The following is a 21,093-nucleotide window of genomic DNA, read 5'->3' on the forward strand; positions in this document are numbered from 1 at the left end:
GGAGCTAGGGAACCCAGCAAATGGTATTTGCCAGCCTGCTGAGGGTAAGTGGGTGGTGAGGGAGGAAAGCGAGTGCTTGTGCTGCCAGTTTCCTGCTCTGGGGAAGAAGGTCCCTCCAACTGGCACGGACCAGCACTCTGCCTGCCAGGAGCCGCGGCTGTTACCCCACAGCCACCCTTCCTGGCGTCACAGGTGATAAACAGCAAGGAGTCATTTACTCAGCAATCCAGACTGCTGTGTATAACACAAGAGCAGGCAAACAATATCTGTTTTAGTATGAGCAATAGTAAACTCATTTATCTGAAAGCAAAGAAGGATGGCTGCAAAGGGGGAACGAGGACTTTGGAAGCAGCCTCTCTGAGAAGGACTCGCGGGTCTTGGCGGAGGATCGCCTGCACAGGAGCTGCCAGCCTGGATCGGGGCCACAAGAGCTGGAGAAACTCAGGGTGTAGAAATGGAGAACCCAAATGCTGGCCCCTGTGCTTGGCTCTAGTGCAGCTGCTTTGTTATTATACATAATAATAATGGTTTATATGTGTGATATAACATTTTATTTATTATTTTCAAGTCCATAACATGTAAAAATTATTATTTCCTTTGACGGGATTATTTCTTTTGATCACATTTCCTAGCCACTGGATGGTGGGCTCACCTACAGCTCAGCTGTTGCCTCAGCTCAGAAGTTACTTGAGACTGGTGTAGATGGGGAGAAGTGGGATGCCGGCAGGCTGAGCAGCAAGCACCAGTGAGCTACGGCCTGCTGAGTTGTATGGAGTTTCCAGCAGGTTGCCACAGGGCTAATACTTAGAGTATTAATTAACATCTATAGTAATGATCTGCAATGGAGTATTAATAGCACACTGTGAACACAGCTCATCCCAAAGCTCAGGGTGTTGTAAGCGCCAGTGAGGAGAGATAAATAATACAAAAGAGCTGCGAACCTCAGCAATACAGGCAGGAAATACCGCAGTAAGTACACCCTGGAAGGACAAGTATTATTTCAGGAGTCATTCAGACCACAGGCGAATGGAGTCCTGTGTTTCATTTGTCCCTGTCTGGAGTCTCAAAATGAGTGCATTTGGCCTGGTCAGGAGCTCATGTGTCAAGAGTGGATCTCATCAGGGTCCCTGCTGGAGGCCTCTGAGCCTTGCAAGGAGAGGCTGGCACTGAGGGAGGTAAAGGCAGCTGTGGGGACCCAGGCTGCCATCAGCACCATGAGCACACCCCATCTGCACAGTAACTCATAGCAAAGCGTCCATGCTCCTGTCCCAAGGGTCTCGTTGGGTGAAGTAGCCCAAAGCAAGGCAGCTGCATTAACCCCAGAGACTTGAAAAGAGCCTGTGAGTCTGTCAAACCTGTGAGGCCCAGCATGGGAGGCTACTTGGTTTGGGTGACATGAGAGGAGATAAACAGAAATTCTGGGCTGAAATCAAAGGGAAGATACTTTCACAAATAATACTGACGTGTTCCTCATGGTGATACTGCTACAATGAGGGACACATCCCCAGCACCAATAGTGGAAAGGAGAGCATACCTTTGGGAACACCATGCAGGGAATTGTGTCCACCAGGGAAGAGTCAGGTTGGTCACCACAGAGCTTTAAACTGGGGCTGTGCCTGCCAGCTCCCCACAGCTCCTTCCCGGTTGTCCCCTGGGGTCAGCCCAGGGTTGTCTCAGGCTCTGAAGATCCTCCACGGTTGCAGATGTTGCCTTCTGAACTGCCTCTTCACCACTGTGTGGCAGCACCAGATACTGCATTTGTCCTCGAGGACGCACTCACCAGAACACACTCTGGTTTTATGGACGTGGTGGTGGGACCCAAACCTCCAGGGAGCCGCTGTGGCCTGGCTGTGGGGACAGGTGGCAATGTGGCCAGGTTGCAGCACCCGGTGTTGTCATGTAGACAAACCAGAGCTCCAAACTTTGCTCTGCCTTCCATCTGCCAGCAGCTAGCAGCGTGTGAGGAGCAGGCCGGCAGCAGCACATCGCAGGTAGCTCCTCATGGCCTCGCCTGGAGCCCAGCACCCTGCTGCCAGCGCTGGCTGCTGGGGGCTTCTTGCACCCAGCCTTCTCCTCCCTGCCTTGGCTGCAGGCAGGTCCTTCTGCTGAGGCCATCTTCCAAGGCTCCGGATGAATTCCCTTCCTTCATTTATATTGTTACCTTGAAGGTATTTATAGACCGAGACCGCATCTCCTCCGGCTCTCAACATTGCTAATTTATAAAACATTGGTTCCTTCAGTCTTTCATCAGCATGTGCTTTAATCCTGGTCTCATTCCTATGGCATACCTCTGTTCCTCCAAAGCCTTGGGGGATATTTTTTGTATTTTATCCACAGACACGCACGGCACTGTGCTGCCCACCACTCTGCTACCTGAGCCCTTCCAGGAGGGAAAAGCCCTGAGCCAGAGGCTCTGTCCCCATGGCTGGGGCACGTCTGGCACCCCAGGCAGGTGGGGACAGAGTGGGGTGAGGGACGGGGAGGGGGAACACACCAGCAGCACTGCCAGCAGCCACACAACCAGCACTCTTCCCAGCTTTTGCAGCTGAATGGCGTCAGCTCTGCTCAGAGCTGTTAAACTGCAAGATTATGTGGTATTAGCTTGGCTCTCACCTGTTAGCCTCCATCTCACTGCTTTCCAGATATCTGAGCTATTTCTTTTCTCTCTCTGAGGTCACAGGCTGCTGTGTCTTGCTGCATTCAGCCCATGGCTGAAATATTTCCAGGCTGCTTCGGATTCGTCCCAGTCTGTGCCGGGTGCCCACTGGTGACACTGGTATGAATGGTGTTAATTCTTTCTCTGTTTAATGAAACCTTAAATACAGGTGTCGGTCCTGTCTCCTGTGGTAATGTCACTAAAATTGTTCCCAATTTTGAAGTTCCATTTTTCTGGCTACTATCTGAGCCTGTGACTCATCAACCAATTCCTAGCCCACACCAAATTCTGTGTAACTACAGAGTTTTCATCCAGTTGTTAAGAAAACTTTGTTATAACATGACAACAAGAACTCCTCCAAGGAGAGCCGCCACACAGGCAGCTGAGAAGCTGGCTGCACACGGGGGACAGCCTTCTCAGGAAGGGAAGAGGATTTGTTGTAACAGCTGGAGGTGGGGTGGCTCAGAGAAAGTGCATCCACACCTGTACAGGGTGCAGAGTAACCCTTTGGGTTGCCTAGAGCACGCAGTTGGGTGCCTTGCAGCCACTGATTACAAAGCAGCCCTGATTACTTCAGAAATCCCAAAAATGCAAGCTGCTTGCAAGGTTCAAGGTGCATCCTGCATTGTCTTCCTAATTACCAAGTTTTTGTGTGCTCCACTTGCAAGCTCTTTGGGATGCATCCCTGGTGTGAGCTGTGTGCAGGAAGGAGCTGGGCAAAGAGAAGCTTCCCCATCCTCACTAAAGTTTATGCTGCTTTACAGTGCTATATAAACCTCTCTCAGCTTCTGCTCCTCAGATCACAGCAGCTCTCTCACATCTTGTTCCCTTCCCAAAACAAGGAAGGGCTGGGGAGCGCGATGCATCTGCTTCCCAGAGAGGGAACGAGAGGCACAGCAGCTCAGCGGGGTACCTGAGAATGGAGGTTATTGAAATTCTTATTTCCAGGGGAGTGCACTTAAAAAGGCTATGGATTATTTCCCCATTCCCCACTTGCACCAAGCTACCTTCTTATTTTGGAAAAATAAAGGGTCCATGTGCAAAAGCAAAGGTGGAGTGCAGACATACCTGCTCCTGACACACTGGAAGATCTGAAGCATATTTGTGTATGCAGGAAAAAAGCGCCTGCTGCAAGCAGGCTTCCTGATCCCTGAGCTCCCCGCAGCTGTGTGGAGCCCTGGGCAGAGGCTGCCAGCTCGGTGAGACAGTAACAAGGAGAAGCAGGGAAGGAGGAGACTAGGGATGAGAAAAAAAATCAGTTTGAAACTTGCCTGCCAGAGCTGCGGGGAGGTGGGTGGCAGACTCCTGCTCCATCTTCTCAATCTTTCCTGTAATGGGATGCACATTTGGCCTTTCCCAGGCCCCAGATAACTCTCGTGATGAAGGGAAGATTATTTTTCAAGATGGTCTTCAGAGATTTCTTTTAAAATTCTCCAGCGTGCTGTGTCTGGACCTGCAGATGTACAGTATGTGGGTTGAGTTTTGTCAGATACTCTTTTACCATCTCTGTGTTTATCCTTTGCTCTTGGCCTCTCCAGCTGCTCTCTCATAAATCCTCTGCTTCCTGCACAAGAATCCCCAATTTCTTCATTATCATTACTGAAACTAAGCTAGAATAGATCTCTCCAGCCCAAGCCACCCTGGAGTCGGCCCAGCTCAGCCTTCAGTTGCTGCAGGACTCGAATTTATTCACCAATTCCTCTGCCCTTCTGTTCCTGTTTTTAAATAAAAATATTAATGCACAAACACTGCGGCGTGACTAGAGCAAAGCTGTCCCCATGGAGGATGTTTAAAATGCACAATTCAAGCATATACTGTATATTACAGGTATGCATCGCTTTGTCACCTGCTCACCTTCATGTGGATCCGGCGTGTTTGTATTTTTGATAGATTAAATGAATAGGTCACGGTTCTGCCCGCGTTTATGGGCTGTTTTCTTATTTCTCATATCTTAGCTCTCTCCTGTAATTCTGATGCAGGTTTTTGGTTTTTTGATTTCTAACCATGCATTCCTTGTCTGCTGTGTTTACCAGTGGGCTACCCGTGAGTTGCTCGTGGGAAGCCAGGCTTGGGGCCCAGGAGCTTTGAGTGCAGCGCTCCCACAGGGTGTCCGATGGTCATGGCCCACAAGTGACAGCAGGGCCCGATGGCTGCTTGCAGCCAAGCAGGAACAGACTGAGGACATGGCACCAACCTGCGGGCCCTGGATCGCATGGTGGAGGTGTGTGGGTGAAGGCCTGGCCACCTCCGTGCCCTCGCTGGGTGCTTGGGCTGTCCTCCTGCCTTCACTCTTTTCTGCTGGTTGCTGTGGGCTTGGTTCTGCGAGGTGCAGAGCAGCAGGACAGAACCACAGCAGAGCACCTGGCCTACACCCCCAGCACAGGCGTGTCAGGACTCCAGCAGTGTTTCAGACACTCATTTAGCTGTAGGAAGGACTTGGTGCCTAGCACCTCCCGAAGTCGAGTCTTTTAAGTGAAGCCCTCTGTGCATCCTGCTCACCTGTGGAGCGTGGGAGGCCAGGTTCAGGTGCTGACAGCAGCAGCTGCAGGTGACTGTGGTTACAGAGGGACCAGCCCGAGCACCCCGTGCTCCCACCCAGCCTGGAGCAGGGCTGCTCCCCCAGGACACCCCGCAGTGCTTTTTCTCTTGGCTTAGGCAACTGCAGATTTCCTAAGGAAGGAATACTCCACCGCCTGCTTTAATCCCTTTTGCTGCGGTGCAGGCGACAGGACAGGGCTTGTGCTAGGCAGGCTCTGCAAAGCCAGCTGTGGATGTGCCAGACCCTTGGTATTTTGCATTTGGCTGTGCCAAGCTCTCCCAGTGCCGGCTGACATCCCAGGCCTGCTGGCAGCGTCCCCCAGCGTGCTGGCAGCGTCCCCGTCACCGCGGCTCTGCCCTCTCGGCGCTCGCTCGTCTGCCTGCACGATGCCAGGCAATTTCGGACTGCAGCGCTGCTCTCCTGAGGAAACGCTGGCCATAGATTTCGGAATGGATATTGCCAAACAGTATATTGTTTTCATAAATCTCTGTAGATCTGCTTTATATCCTGGAGGCTAGACATTCTAATTATTGCTTCTGTTTTATCTAAATTGGCAACAAAGCCGTCTTAGCTCAGCTCGGAGCTGGTACAGGTAATTCTGCTAGACCAAATTTTGACCTTTTAAAGTTCATTCTGAAGTGCCTGCTGCACTCACTGCAGCTCTTGCCTGGGTCTCCCGTTCTCCTTTCCCGAAGCCATTGCCCAATTTAAAACAGCAGTCACCATAGTTTCAATACATCGTACCTTAAAGACGTAGGCAATTACTGTGTGAAATATCTCAGGAGCAGGACTAATATCAAAGGGCATTCTCATCCCCTTAAAACACCTAAACAGCATATTAAAGATCTCGCTGAAGTTAGATTTAAGCTCGTCTCTTCACAGTTTATTCACTGAAGAAAATGCCCTTCATTTCACAGTGATTTTTCTTCCTTTTCCTGAGAACGCGCCTGTCATGCGGGGCTTTCACAGAGCAGTGCTCACGTGTTGCAGCTGCATTTAAATAATGTAAACCAAAGCATCTCCCTCCTTAAGCTGGCTTTTCAATGACAGACATAGAATTAGCTCCATCTGAAATTCCTTATCCTTTCAATAACTCCCAGATTTTCTGTATTATGCCACATTTTTACTGTACCCCGTAGAAGTGGGATTTTTTCCTGTGGAGAGTTCAAAGTAACCCCTTGTTTGAGTTCAGTGCCGTGTTCCCTTTCCAGCCAGCCCCAGCCCAACCAGAAAGCTGAGAACCCCCCCAGGCTGGGTCTGTTACAGGGAATGCTTTGCCTACTTGGCAGCTGATTTATTTTTTATTTTTTTTAAATGTAAATGACAACCTTTAAAGGAAAGTGGAACTCAACTGTGGCAAAGAGCATGGAATGGTGCTGGGTGAATATCTCCCTACATGTCATCTCTTGGCATTTGCAGTAAAAATATTTCTAATTTCACAATTAGGAGAGATTCTCAAGTGGTGCATCTGGATATAATTGTTGGGAATGTATTAACTGGTGTTTGTTTAAAGACAAACGGTGTTGTGTGTTATTATTCTTTTTTATATCCTAAATGTGAAGCAGTGTTTTCTATAGGCTCCTGATTAATTCTCTCATCTGTAGCACCATGCGTTGCCTTGGAGTGGTGATTTTGGAGATGTTTTTTTGCCTTTTTCCCAACCCCAGGCGACCGCTTGATGCTTCCCCTCCAGTGCAGGAGGCAGCCCCTTGCCCAAACGCCCATCGCCCGCTGCTCACATCCCACAAGGTTTTGGATAAAGGCATTAAAACATGTTGCAACTGTCGCCTTCAGCGCCTGAAGGCAAGTAACCCCACATACGTGTAGTTCCAGGTGGGTTCCATGGGGTTTAGGCAATATTGCTGACTTCTAGAGGATGCACACATGTTTCTCAGTTTTTGCCCATGGAAGTTGCACTGCCTGTTTGAGCATATTTGCCCCCCTGGAAGGGTTCACCCCACTGATATATGCAGGGCACAGGCAGCCCTCTTTGCAAGAGGCACCGTAGCATGGGAGCGTGCCCACAGAGACAACTATTTTCTGCTTTATTTGTGGTATGTTTGACTAAATACATGATTCTTGCCTTGCGCCTTCAACAAAACTTAGCAAATAGGGATTTCCACCTGTCAGAAAATGTCTCATTTCTACTTGCTTTTCCCCATCTTTCACCATTTTGTGCTCGGAACGACACAGTGTAAGTAGCTGCCTGTCCTGCGGTGGGGGATTCGGAGCCTGTGCGCACCTGCAGCTGCTCAGCCGCCCCTCTGCCCAGGGCGAGCTGCAGCCCAGGGGCCTCTGGCCAAGGCACAGGTCGTGGCAGCTCCTCCCGGTGCTCCGTAACTCATTTACCTAATGATATTCCACATACAAGCTTGTCTGTTATTAATGAGTCACTAAGTTTTCAAAAACCCTGCGTTTGAGCTTTAAGGTTTAAGCCCATCACGTGTGCATCCACTGATCTGCATGGCAATTAATGATGAATAGAAATGAGCTCTGCTTCTAAACTTGTTCAGTTTTTTTTCCTGCCTCTGTGGAACCTCACACACACCCTGAGATGGGCACCAGGTCCTCATCCCCACGTGAAAGCTCTTCATGGCTGCCACGGTGGCACTGGAGGACGTGGACCCAGGACCTGCAGAGCCAGGAGCAATGGAAAACACCTGAAACTGCTCCTCACTCCCCATCTCTTTTGGTGACGTTCTTGCGATTCCCAGGCACAAGCGGGCATTTGGATCAGCCCTGGTTTTGCTCCAGGGCCCTCTTCGCCTCAGACGACCTCGTTCCTTCGCTGTCATCTCCAGGACTCTGCTTGCTTCTCCCCCCGGCACGCCTGCACGGGGGCGGCTGGCACGCCGCTCCTCCCCGCGGTGCCTCCGCGCGGTTCCCCGACGGTATTTCCGTGGCACAGCATCCCACCAGGCCCCTGCTCTGCCAGCCACATCACAACTGCCGTCACGCACAAGAACCTCTCCTTCCTCCTGCTTATTCCCTCGCTTTCAGAGTCAGCTCTGACACACTCTGCTTATTCCCTCTCTAATTCTTCCTCAAAGTTTCCTCTTCTCATCACAGGCTCATTTCCCTGCCCGTGCAGACCCAGAAACCCTCATGCAGAGCCCTGTTGTGGTGAGCCACCTCCTTCAGGCTGCTCGGGCTTTCCTCTCACCCACGGCTGCCTTGAACAGGTCCTGGATCTCCCTAGCGAAGTGTTTCCCAAACAGAAGCAGCAGCACCACCCCAGTGACATGCCCCCACAGAGGCTCTAGCTGGTGCCCAATAAGGAGACCAAAAAAAAAAAAAAAAAAAAAAAAAAAAAAAACACATCAAAAATCCCAGTCTTGTCCCCATTTTGCTTAGTTCCAATGAAAGCTTTCCTCAGCTAGTTTCACTTTTCAAAACCTGAGCCTGAGATCTTTCCACCCACCCTCTTTTGCCCATCTTTCCCTCTCTTTTGCCCATCCACATTTTGTCCATCTAATCATTCGTGGATTTTCCTTTTGCTCCCTCATTTGCTTCTTTGAAAAAAAAATAAACCAATAAAAACACACAGTTTTTCTTATTCTGACATTCCAGATCACCAGAATTAGTACTTCTTTTTTTCCCTCTTGTCACTTTTCCAAAGTTGAGGAAGTTTGGCCCCATTCCAGATCGAAAGGGAAAAGTCAGAAGGCAGCCCCCACCCACCAGCCGTCTGCTCCGCTTCGGAGCAGGAACAAGTCAAGGGAAGAGATGGGAGACGAGGCAGGGAAATAACACACCAAACTTCCAAACTTCTTCATTTCAACAGAATAGATGTAATTTCTTATTAATAAATTATGAGAAAATGCACAAGGAGAAAATATTGCTTTTGATCCAGGGCATTTTTTCACACAAATGCTTGGTGAGATGTGTCCAGAGGATGCTTGCACGGCTGCCGTGCGGGCTGGGTGCCCTGCTGCCCAGCACCCTGGCAGGGGACTTGGGGTGTCACAGTCACAGCCCCCAGCCTGGTAGCAGCAGGAGTCACTTCCCTGCAGTGCAGAGGTGGAAATGCCATGAACATCTCGAGGCCAGCATGGGCAGTCCTGGTGTCCCTGGGGTGGCAGAAGCACCCTGGGTGCAGAGGGAGTCACCTGCGCCTCTTGTGCACACCAGGGCTAAGGAGCCTCCCCCAGAACCTGGATTACATTTCCCATATGTGAATTTGCTGTGAAATCAATAAACGTGCTGCCTTCTGGAGTCAGTTCTTCCAGCATCTCCTGCTAGGATCTTCCGTATTGTTTCCAAGCTGAATTTTTCCAACTTCTGCTTTGGCTTTCAGATCTTGTCGTGCACTTTTCTGCAAGACTGAGGCTGCTGAACTGTCAAGAACTGTTCTCACTGAGATCAGGGCATGCCTCAGTCTTCTCTCCTGCAAGCTGAGCTGTTTGTGCACCCCCAGTCTTGTACCAGAACTTGTTTTCTGATACCTGGACTGCCTGCATGGACTTCCTTTGCAGAATTTGTGTCCTTCTTAATTCTGGACACCCGAGCTGGAAATAACATCCATAGCAATGCTTTCAGCAGCAAAGTGAATAGAGGCAAGATTGCTCCCCTACTTTTCTTTGATATTCTCCCATTACATATTCCAGGAAGGTGTCGGCTGCTTTTCAGTGTGCAGTTGAAACGAGCTCATGTAGAGGCAGGTACCTGCAATCATTCCTGAGACTTCTGCATCGCGGCTTTCCAAGCCCCGTCCTGGAGATAAGGGCAGCATGCCTCCCTCCCAGGTGCCTTGCACGCAGCTGTATGAAAATGCGTTTAGTTGGATTACAGCCATTTCACCAGGCAATTGAGGAGATACTAGAGCTGCAGCCTGGCCTGCTCGTTATTAACATCCCTGCCAGCCTCTGCATCACCTGCAGACCCTACAGCCCCTTCACAACCACCACAGCCCCTCCTGCTCATGGTGACCACCAGACAGAAGCATTACTGCAGGAGTAGGTTCCCCAAGGGACCCCAGGACCAAAACCCTGAAATCCCTCAGTAACCTTCACACCGTGAGGCCTGCCTGACACAGGTGTGAGTCCTTCTAGAGTGTGCCTGGTAGTTCCTTATGTAGTGTGGGTTTTTTAATCCAATTTGCATGTGACAATAAGCAAAATGTTCTGAGGAAATCCAAGTTTGCTCTATTGGTACGCTTCCCTTTATCAGCCTGACCTATAATTCTGTCCAGAAAGGGACCCCACAAAAACACATAAGCAGCAGGGTTGATATGTGAGTCCCTGGGCTGCGCCTTTAAATTTTTCTAAATACTGGAACTACACTGACATTTCACCAATCTTTTGGAATTTGCCCACTTTTCTAAGATGTGATAAACCAAAGCATTGGCTTGAGCTAGTTCCTTCTAGACTCTTGAGCATCAGCTGTCCGGATGATCTGCAAATGCTGAATTCGAGGAGATCATGCCTCACATCCCCCATTGTTACAGATGGCAGGATTTATATTCCATCCACAGTATCATCTGGAGATGAATATATCCTCCTGCTTCATTCCAAATACAGAACAGAAATATCTACTAAACATTTCTGCCTTTCTGCACCAGTCACCATCTGGCAAGAGCAGGCAAGGAGCCGTGCTGAGCGCCAAGCTCGAGTGCTCCCGTGGGGATGCTCGTGCCGTCCCCGCCACCCACACACGCGTGGGGCACAGCGTGGTGCCTTGCCCAGGGCTCCCCCCACTCCTTCGCCCTCCTCAGGAAGCAGGGACAGACCCCCAGCCCCAGACCCCTGCCCCAAGGGCAAGCTTGCAGCCTGGCAATAGCACCAATTCCTGATTCAACCCCCAGCCAAAGGCCCCATTACCATGTAAATCACTGCGTGAGGGGGACCGGAGGGCAGGGAGAGGGGAGCTGCCCGATGGGGGAGACTGAGATAAGGGTGCTCCGATTGAAATTCAGAAATCTTCTTTTCTTCTTTCCCTGGCTACTCAAAGAACAGATTAAAGCCAGACAGTCTTGCATGAAACATGCTGGGGGAAAATACTGCAAGAATCACCCAAACAGTGACTTGAAGGTTTTTGCAGTGTGAGTCACCTCTTATGTCTCTCCAAGGGGGTCCCTTGCTTGAGTCCCCACCACCATGGTGCCGAGTGGCACCTGGTGCCAACACACACACACAGGCACCAGCTGGGCTGCCCACCTGCAGCAAGGGCACACAGAGCAGGTGGCCACAGCCCCGGGCTGCTGCGAGTGAGAGCCCAGCAGAGGGAACCCAGCCTTTTCCTTCTTTTCTTTCAGTGTTCTTTATTTACTTTTTATTGCATATGGCAAAGCCAGGAGGAGAGAGGGTGAAAAGTGAATAAAATAAAATAAAATAAAATAAAATAAAATAAAATAAAATAAAATAAAATAAAATAAAATAAAATAAAATAAAATAAAATAAAATAAAATAAAATAAAATAAAATAAAATAAAATAAAAGGCACAAAGCCTGCAGGGGAGAAGGGAGGCATTCCTGTGAAGGTGTGCCATCCTCAGCCTTGGGACACCGTGGGACGCAGAATTCCCTGCTCCAACATCTGCGCTGCTGCTTTGCAGAGCGGGGCATGGGCTTAGCGCCAGTGCATGATCTGCTTCTTGCGGTGCTTGCTGCAAAGGATGGGGTCAGCCCAGCTGCACCCCCCTCAGCAGCACCGACCCCATCAATAATGGATGGCTGTGGAGCCAGGCAGCGCACTGCCGGAGCGGCGCGGACACCTGACACCCCCAGCAGCCCCCTCCGGCACAGTGCTGCTGGCTGATGCTGCCTGCAGGAGCCACTGCTCGTGAAGGTCACTTCTGCGTCCTTTTCCCAGCGTCTGGGCTGTGACACGGGGCGTTGGCACCCACCAACACTCAGTGCGTGACCGATGCTGACTGGCACAGGAGGCACCATGCCTCGGGGGGCCCTCTGAAGAGGCCACCCTGCTGTCCCCGTGCACTGAGGTCAAAGTGAGCAAAAGTTCACTTGGAAACACAGAGGAATGCACTTTGTCCATCAGACTTCTCCCATCAGCAATAAGAATCCATTTTAAGCTCCATTTGATTTTAAAGAGCTGGAGTCTGCCTCCACCAGCCACTCCCGAGGGGGTGCAGACGCACCCTCCCCAAAGCTGGCGGTGCCCCTGTGCTGCCCTGTGCTCCAGCCTGCAGTGACGTCTGCCAGCTGTTTCTCTGGTGTATTACAAATGCAGTGGCCGCTCCCCAGTGCGGGGGGCTCCTGCCTCCCCCCAAGCCCTCCCAGCACTGGGCTGAAGCTCTGCAGTGGGGTCGGTGCCACTTTGTGTTCACCACAGACCTCGCCGTAGTGGTGCCAGCGATGCTCGGCCCCCCAGGCTGGGGGCACGGCTCCTGCTGTGGCTTTGCTGTGTGTACACTGTCGAAGCGTGTTTTGCTTTTTTTTTTTTTTCCTTTCAGCATCCTTAAATCCCCCTCCTGTTTGCCTTTTTGAGCATCGCTAGCGCTTCAGCGAGGAACCCGCGGGGACGCAGAGGTCTGGTATCTGAATGGAAATGCAAAGCCTTGCAGCGCATGGAAACGCCGGGGTTGTTTTTTCACCGCGTGTGGCATTTTGCTGCATCTCACCCACCCCTGCCACCAGCCGTGTTGTGACCCGGCCATGTCCCAGAGCCACTCTGGGGGGGGGGCTCCAGGGGGCTCCAGGCTCTGAGGGGATGCCGGGGGGACGCGGGGGCGGTGCTCCCCCCGCACGGGGTTGCCATATCAACAGGTTCCCCGGCAGAGACCCTCGCTGCGGATGCAGCATTTTCGGAAGGCGTGGGAGCCCTGATGTGAGCCTGCCTGGCTGGCACCAAGCCCCTGAGCTGCTGCGGGCTCCACCCCAGCCCCACGTCCCCCTCGGGTGCCATCGCCACCCGGGTGGGCTGTGGGATCCTGAGCCCACGGCTGGTGCCCTCAGCATCCACATCAGCAGGGCAGCAGGGTGCTGCCTGTCCTCATTTTGGGGTGGGGAGAGGAGTTTGTACCCAGCTGCCCCTTGAACACCCACACTGTTGCACTGCGGGGTTTTGTCTGAGGAGCAAGGGGTGGTCACTGCGATCCGCCCAGGGCATGGGTTGCCCCAGGAGCCACCCAGGATGATGGGAGGGAAGGAGGTAAATGTGTCTGTGGGATTAACAGAGGCCTGGGAGAGCTGTGGGATGGTGAGGGGAGGCCACGTCCCCAGCCGAGGGCAGGGGCCCCACAGTTGACTCAGGCAGCGGAGGGGAGGAATTTGCTGGTGAGGCACTTGCTGCCTCAGATAGTTGGGATGCCTGTGCTGAGGAGGGTGTTTGCATTCCCTCCCTTATCTGCTGCCCCGTGGGGCCCCTTCAGCCGCCGGGCAGGTTCTGGGGGTGGGGGAGCGGGGATCCAGGCGCCAGCGCTGCGGTGGCTGCAGACACCTGTGGGGCCAGGTACGGGGCAGGGATGAGGCTGGGGACAAGGCCTGACCCACAGCATCCCGGCCCTGCTCCCCACCCCTGCCCTGTTACCCCAGGAGTGCCCCATGGGTCTGCATTCATCCCATGGGGACCCCCAGGGCCACCCCTGCAGCATCGCCCCCCGGGGACCACGGCCCTGGTGCTGCTGCCTCCTGCTCCCCGTGCTCCCCACGGGTACACTGAGTGACACGGGGCCTGCGGGGGAACCTGCCGGCCCCGCTGCTGCCCTGTGCTGGGATGACAACTGCCCGTTGATTCCTCCTCTGCTTTCTGGCTCTCCGTGAGCCTTTGATCCGTGGCAATACTTTGCCTCTCACTCCACGACAACTTAATTTCTATAGTAACCTCCTGTGCTGGAGCTTGTCGAAAGGCCTTTTGAAAATCTGAATAAACTATGTCGAGTGGTTTTTCTTCTACCCACTCTTTACTGGAGTATTAGAAGAACTCTAATACAACAAATGAGGCTGGATGCTCCTGTAAGGAAGCTGTGCTGGCTGACGCCGCGCACGTTGCAGTCTTCCAGCCGCTCTGCCTGCCCCAACCAAACCCCACCAATTCGGCACGGCCACCCCTGCCCGACCCCACTCTGCTGAGCCCCCTGGTTCAGGACAGCACCGGCCCAGTCCTGGGCCAGCACAGAGGGGGGGGCTGCAGCTAACTGCTCCGGCTCGTTACAAAAGTTTAATTAATCCACGGATATTTCCTATCTGCAAATAACTCAGACCTTATGAAATTCCAATAAAACCATTTATCACAGCTGGCAATTTGATGCTGCCAGCAAAGCTCTTGGACGCTCAGGGAGTAATTGATAGCCTAATATAATTTTAAATTAGGGTTTGTGTTATTAATTTCAGACCTCGGAAAACACCCCTTTGTTTGGAGTGACCCCCCCCCATCTCCTGCTGCCTGTCCCACCGGTGCTGCCCGCGGAGGCTGGGGTCCCCCCATGTCCCCGTGCAGGGCTGTGACACCGACCCCTTGCTTTTGGGATGGCCAGGTGGGGCCCAGAGCCCTGATCCCAGGCCTCATCCCACGGTTTCTGCTTGTGCAAGGAACAGTTCAGAGCACCTGCTCTGAGTAATTTCAAGTTATGCATCCCTCACCTTGGGGCGGCGGTGGGATCCCTCACCCCAGCCCGTCCCTGCTGAGTAACGTCGCCGCGTGTTGCCAAACACCACCGCAGCCCGCTCCGGGGCGGCTGCTTTTTGGAGGTGGGAGAAGGAAAATGATCCCTGTACTTACGTGGTCCTAACTCCACAACATGCTCTAAACCTTGCAAAAGATGCTGAGGAAATGAATGCGTGATGACAGCGGCGGTGACAGGCGCAGTCCCCCCGCTACAGCGCTCACCGCTGATTCACAACGGAGCAGCACGGAGAGGAGCCCACGGCGGGGTGAGTCACGGGGAGCCCCCGCCCCAGGCAGGGCCACGGCCACGCAGAGCCCCCTGCCCCATCAGGGGCTGGGGACAGCGGGGATGAGGGCGCAGGAGGGGCTGGGAGGCGAACGGAGAGGCTGGTGAGATGCGAGATATGAGCATGTTTGATGTGGTTCATTAGTTAATGGGCACGCCGGGGCTTTGAAAGTGCAAAGCACTGAACAGGTGCAAAGGAATTCGTGTTTTAAATTAGTTATCTATTTTTTCCCCCTCTTTTTCTAAGTCAATGCCACGAGGAGCAGCCGTGCGTGTCCGGCCATGAGCAGCCCGGCTGTGCCAGCACTCGGTGTGGCCTCCAGAAATACCGCCGGGGCCGTGCACACTGGTGGCACCATGGGGACGCTGCACCCCGGGATGTCCCCAGCCCAGCCACATCCCCTCGCCCCGGCAGGACACGGGGTGCAGCTGCTTGGCCCCTTCCTGGGGACCATCGGGAGCACAGCAGCCACGTAATTGAGCTGGGGAGCTATTACCATGTTAAAAATCTGGACACGACGCCGTAATGAGATTTGCAATTTGTCCCAGGCAGGCTGCAGCGTGCTCTCCCCATTAGGGGCCGCGTGCTGCTCGCAATCACATTAGTGGGGCTGGGATTTAGCAGCAGGAAATCAAAGTGCTCCCTGCAGACCCCAGTCGATAGCCGGGCAGCCGAGGGACCCGGGGAGCCGCTCATTCACCCGTGGCTGCAGGGGGCCGGGCTGTGCTGTGCCCACCCGCTGCCATCGCCCTGCAGGTGCTGGGCCCCCCAGGGATGCTGGCCAGGACCCAGCCATGCTGTGCTCTGCTCTGAAGCCCCAAAAGCTCCAGGTCGCAGGGAGCTCCCCCCTGGCCACCTGGCCTCATTCACTTTTTTTTTCTTTTTTCTTTTTTTTTCTTGGGATCTATCAGTTAAACAGATTTTAATCTACGCAGTCTGGAGCTATTGATACCATGCCGCGCTAATTTGTTAGCAGGCTGTCAAGAAGCTGAAACTAAATGCCAAATTTTAAATTAAGTTGGTGTGGTGTGAAAGGGCCCAGCGCTGGGACCCAGCTTCCCGTGGTGCCAGGGACCATTTGCGGGTCTCTCCTGTACGTCCCGGCCATGTCCCGTGCTCCCGGCTGCTCTGGGGATGTCCGACAGCAGCAGGGGGACACCCCCAGCACCCCCGGCCCCACAGGTTTAGGAGAGCAGGGGCTGCCCCACTCCCTGCCTCCACACGCTCCTGGATCTCTCCCCTCTCTGCCCCATGGCAGGGCTCTGTCCCCGCACCCCCAGGTGCCCCCTTTGCCCCCCGCACGGCTGCACCCTCAGCCTCACAGCACAGCAGCAGCGGCCGTGCAGGTGCGGGGGGCAGCGCTCCCCGAGCACCGCGCCGAGGCGATTATTTATTCGGTGAGTTATGACTTTGTTTTCCCCTGTGTAAATATCTGGGAAGCGCAGCTAATGTTCTGTGCACAGCCGAGGCAATTACAGCCCTTATCAGAGCACTGCCACCCCCCCCCCCCGGCCCCCTCAATGCAAATCAGCCCCGGCTCCCCCCACGCCCTGTGTGCAGGGAGCAATTCCCATGGATTCAGCCCTACAGAGCCGGCCCCGAGCTGCCCGCACCCCTCTGCCCCCCCAGCCCTGCTCTGGCCCCCAGGTCTGCCAGAGGAGCTGGGGTGCCCGGCCTGCTGTGCTCGGGCTGCCCCCGCCAGCTGGGCGCTGGGTCCCCTTCCAGCTGTGCTGGGGGCTGCAGATGTTGAGGGGTGAGCCCCCCGTGACGCGTGGGGAGCCTCTCCAGATGTTTCGGGACGGGATGGGGCTCCAGGCGTGCAGGGCTGCCCCCCCAGCCGTGCTTGCGAGGGGTGCTCCAGCTGTGCTGGGATGGCTCAAGCTGCCCCCGAGGAGCCCCCCGGCCCGGCACAGATGGGTACAATCCCAGGCCGCTCTCCCGGAAAGCAGAGCGGGGCTGCTGCTCCCATCCCAGGGCTGCTCGTTAGCCCTAACGAGGCGGGGAGCCAGGCAGCGGGGGCACCCGGCCCGCCACAGCCCGTGCCCGGCAGTGGAGACTGCGCGGCGGCCGAGCCTCCCGGCCCCAGCCCCTGGACGACAGGCAGCCCCGAATCAGCTTCATTAAGAGCCATTGATCTGTTTCCTGCTTAATATATTTTTCATTTCCAAATGTTTTTTTCCAGGCTCCACAGCGTTTGCAGCTTGTACCAATTAAGGCGGCAGCACAGAATGAGCGCTGCAGCCCATTAATTAAACTTATAGGGGGAGATTAAGTGCCCACTCCATCCTCCCTGGCAGCTCTCTCCGAGCAACAGGCGGGCCGGGGACCGGAGCACGGCCGAGCGCTCACGTGCCGCTCACCAGCCCTCCCTGCCGCCCCCTCAGCCCACCACGAGCCCCCAAAATGTGCAGACACCCATGGGTGCAGGCGTTGCCTGCATGGGGGAACAGGGTGTGGGGCTCCTGCGCGCCGTGGCTCTGCTCCAAGGGGGGACACTGAGCCTTGGTGGTGCTGCATCCATTTGGGGAACGGGTGCAGGGCACGTGGGGATGCTGCCGTGCCCTCTGCCTGATGGAGAAGGGCACGTGGGTGGCCCCGCACACCCCCTGTCGGGATGAACACACCTTCGGGGATCACCCAGCCTGCAGCGAGGAGCCAGCCACCGGCTCCAACCCCACAAGGCAGCCGCGCTCGCGCTGCCACACGCAGTTGCCATGGAAATGGTGACACTGTCACAAGCAGCCATCCTCCAGCCCCGGGCACCCGGGCACTGCGCGGCCCCGCAGGCATGTGGGCTCCTGGGGGTGCCGGCGGGACGCCCTGCCCCAACGGGAGGGGATGGAGCAGCGGCTCGTGGGCACAGCACGGGCAGGTGCAGGGGTACACGGGTGCGGAGGGGCCACCCCATCGCCTGCTGATGAGTTCCCCGGGCACAAACCGCTCGTTTGGAGAAATGCTGGAAAAATGGAGACGGGCACAAAGCCTGCAGACCAACCCCGGCTGCTGGAGCAGGTGAGCTCCTCGTGGGGGGTCCTCCTGTGGGATCAGGCGGAGGCACTAGGGAGGTTTCGCCGTGTCTGGGATGTAGTTGGGGCCTCTCCCACGCTGGCTCTCCAGGTCTGGCAACCCGTGAGCATCTGCCCCCTGTCGCGGCCCCGTCCTCACACCTCTGTGTGCAAAATGCATGGAGAAGGAGATCCCCATCAATGCAGACAAGGATGGGGATGGAAAAGTGACAGTGCAAACAGCAAAGGGCAGCTGGGGAGATGCTAAGCCCTGGCAAGCAGTGGGGCATCCATTGGGATTGTGTCAGCAAAGGGCTCGGAGGGACAGCGGGGCGCATCCCAGCCCAGCACTGTCACACAGCCCCGCTGCCTCCTGGGCAGGAGCCGAGGCTGGACCGAAACTATTTGTAGTTTCCATCAAAAGGCAAGCTAAGGATGCAGGAGCTTTGCTGGCTTGGCTTTGTGCAGGTGATACGGAGGCTTGTGAGGTGATAGCCACAGAGATGTCTGCTGCAGCATCGCAGCCTGAGCTGGGGGCACAGCAGAGCTCCCTGCACTGCAACGGGTGGCACCACAGGGGGCTTTATGGAAAGAAATGGGGTCTCCTGCCTAACACACGCTGCTCTCAGAGGGGATGGAGGGGATGGCCCTGAGGGCAGGGAGCAGCCTCAGCTGGGGTTAAGGCAGTGGGGTGAGGACTCCGGCATTTTGGGACCCTCCTAAAGCCCAGACTCCGTGCACAGCCCCCAAAGGTGAGAGCAGCCCGCTGGGAGCAGAGCAGGGCTGCGGGACTGGGCCAGGCTCTGCTGCGCCCATGGCAGCGGCGCGGTGGCACCCGCTGCACAGCTCCGTTTCCCTGCCTCGTTGCTTTTGATTTAGCAGTTGCTAGAGAAACTAAAAGTTGCAGTTTGGGGAGCATCTGCATTTTAATGAGCAATTACCAGCAGTGCTGCTCTGGCCCAGCTGTTGCTTGCAGGGTCCCCGCTGCTGCTCGGGGCTGCCCTCACTGGGGCCGGGTCGGGGCCGTGGGGCTGTGCCCGTGCCCTTTGGGGTGTCCCCAGCCGGTGCTGGGCAGGACACCAGGGCTGGTGGCACTGTGGTGCCCTGGCCTCTGTGCTGCTCGGTGCCCCCTGAGCTCCTGGGGGCACCCCATGGCTCTGGGACCCACCAGCTGCATGGAGCAGTGGGGCTGGACAAAAGGGGGGTGCAGGGGCCCGGGGCAGGACTCCCACACCCTTTGCAGCCCCTCAGTGTCCCCTGTCCCCTCCCCGGCTCACTGGGCCAGCCTTTCATTTTAACAAGGCTTTCAAGCTTAAGTGCTGCTTGCCGTGACTGGGAAAAATTGATATTTTGAGAATGAGCTTGCGAGGGGCCATGAATAATTCACAATGGGGCGGTTCTGTTCCCATAAACAGGTTGCTAAAAAAAAATAATACAAAACACGTAGCGCTTAACAAGGAAACAAATTACCATCCTGCAAACCTCAGGCCCCGCTCAGCCTCCCCTGAATATTTCATCTCCAGAAACGGGCTCTGGTGTGCACGGGCATGGGACTCATTGCCCAGGGAGGGCACAGCCCGGGACGGTGGGACGGGACTCTTGTCTTCTGCACCACATCTGGGGGACCCCATGCAACACAGGAGCATCCCAAATCCTGCCCCAGTGCTGCGGTGGGGAGCCCAGGACCCCCATCCCCAGGTGGTGGGGACAGGAGGGGGCCACCCGCTGCCCGGGGGTCCGGCTCCCCGCGCCGAGCTGGCAGCCCGCGGGCGAGCAGAGTCTGTTTGCTGCCACCCAGCTTCGCTCCCCGGCTGCTGGCTGCTGGCTGCCTTCCAAGCGAGGTGGCTCGGTGACACTGATCCAGCTGGCTTCCGAGCGGGGGGACCCCAGAGCACCCCGGGGACGGGATCCAGGGCTGGGAGCAGGTCGGGGTGATGAGCACGGACTCATCCCCTCCATAGGCACCCCCCAAACCTGTCTGCCTGGGGATTCCAGCAGTGGTGTGGGAGCCCCCAGGTTCTCCACCATCACCCTGAGCCCCATGGACAGCGCCCAGGCCCTGGGGACAAGGGCACATGTCAGCTCTGTCCCCAGGGCCGAGGGGACGGCGCCGGGGCAGCGATGCCGAGGACGAGCCCCGTGGCCCCGCCGCTGCGCCGGGAGAATTAGCGGTAATAAGTCATGATCATCCCCTGATGACGAGCACTTAATGTGTGCCAGTTCTGCTATCAAAGTGCCTCTTAAACCCCAATCGCCCTGTCGATAGCGGTGGCAGAGGCTGATGGATCCCCAGCCGCCCGCTCAGGGCGCTCCCGGCATGCCCCAGGCGGGAGCATCGATTTCCCTCTGCTGCGAAGAGGCAAATATTTGAAAAGTGATAAATAAGGGGAGCTGCCGGCTCGGCTGCACACGTCAGCGCCTGGGATTAAGGCAACGAGGTGAGACTGCCCAATTAAATCCCAATAAAAATGGCTGCAAATTCAATTTTTCCCCTCGTCCATATCCATTTCCAGTGCCGAGGGTGTGGGGGGGAGCTGATAACACAGAGTTCATCGATTGTCACTGCCAGGAAGAAATCTCTCTGAATTCAATTAGCCTGGAAAACATGCTGGGCGGCGCGGGGAGGTGGCTGCCCTCTGTGAGCACCCACCGGGCACGGGGTAATGGCACCCACGGGTGCCCACAGTGCCCTGGAGGGGTGGAGGCATCGCCCTCGCCACGCACCGGTGTTTCTCCTGTACCGGGGAGGTCACCCCGGGTCTGGCACCCACAGCTGGGAGTGAATTAAACGTGCCCTCTGTGTCCCCTGGGTGGACAGTGAGTGACCGGGAGCTGCCCACGTGTTCCCAAGTGTGGCTGCCCTTCAGGAAGGCGCCCAGCCTGTGCTGACCCCATAAGCAGCAGGGATGGCCCCGTGCACCCTGGTCCCAGGGGATGGGGAGGGCAGCGGGTCCTGACGGCACAGGGAGCTGGGGGGCTGGGGGCTGGGGCTCTTCCCCAGCTCCGGGGCTTCAACGCGGCGCGATGACCCCACCGGGATGAA

The 21,093-nt window shown here is 55.4% G+C and overlaps 2 long non-coding RNA genes across 3 annotated transcripts; both read right to left on the bottom strand.

Annotated features, from left to right (window-relative positions):
• Nucleotides 1-1,244: 1,244 nt before the first annotated feature.
• On the bottom strand, nt 1,245-6,277 carry LOC137860608 (uncharacterized). Of its 2 annotated transcripts, none has more exons than XR_011099084.1 (2): nt 4,851-6,277; nt 1,245-4,109 (listed from the first exon to the last, which is right to left on the bottom strand). It is a non-coding gene; the product is annotated as an uncharacterized lncRNA (long non-coding RNA). The 2 variants fall into 2 exon arrangements; XR_011099085.1 differs by having other exon boundaries at nt 4,511-6,277.
• A 2,686-nt stretch (nt 6,278-8,963) lies between these two features.
• Nucleotides 8,964-11,245, bottom strand: LOC137860606 (uncharacterized). The gene is made up of 2 exons (XR_011099082.1): nt 11,015-11,245; nt 8,964-9,955 (listed from the first exon to the last, which is right to left on the bottom strand). It is a non-coding gene; the product is annotated as an uncharacterized lncRNA (long non-coding RNA).
• Nucleotides 11,246-21,093: the final 9,848 nt, after the last annotated feature.

Source organism: Anas acuta, chromosome 8, assembly GCF_963932015.1.
Source record: "Anas acuta chromosome 8, bAnaAcu1.1, whole genome shotgun sequence".
NCBI lineage: Eukaryota > Metazoa > Chordata > Aves > Anseriformes > Anatidae > Anas > Anas acuta.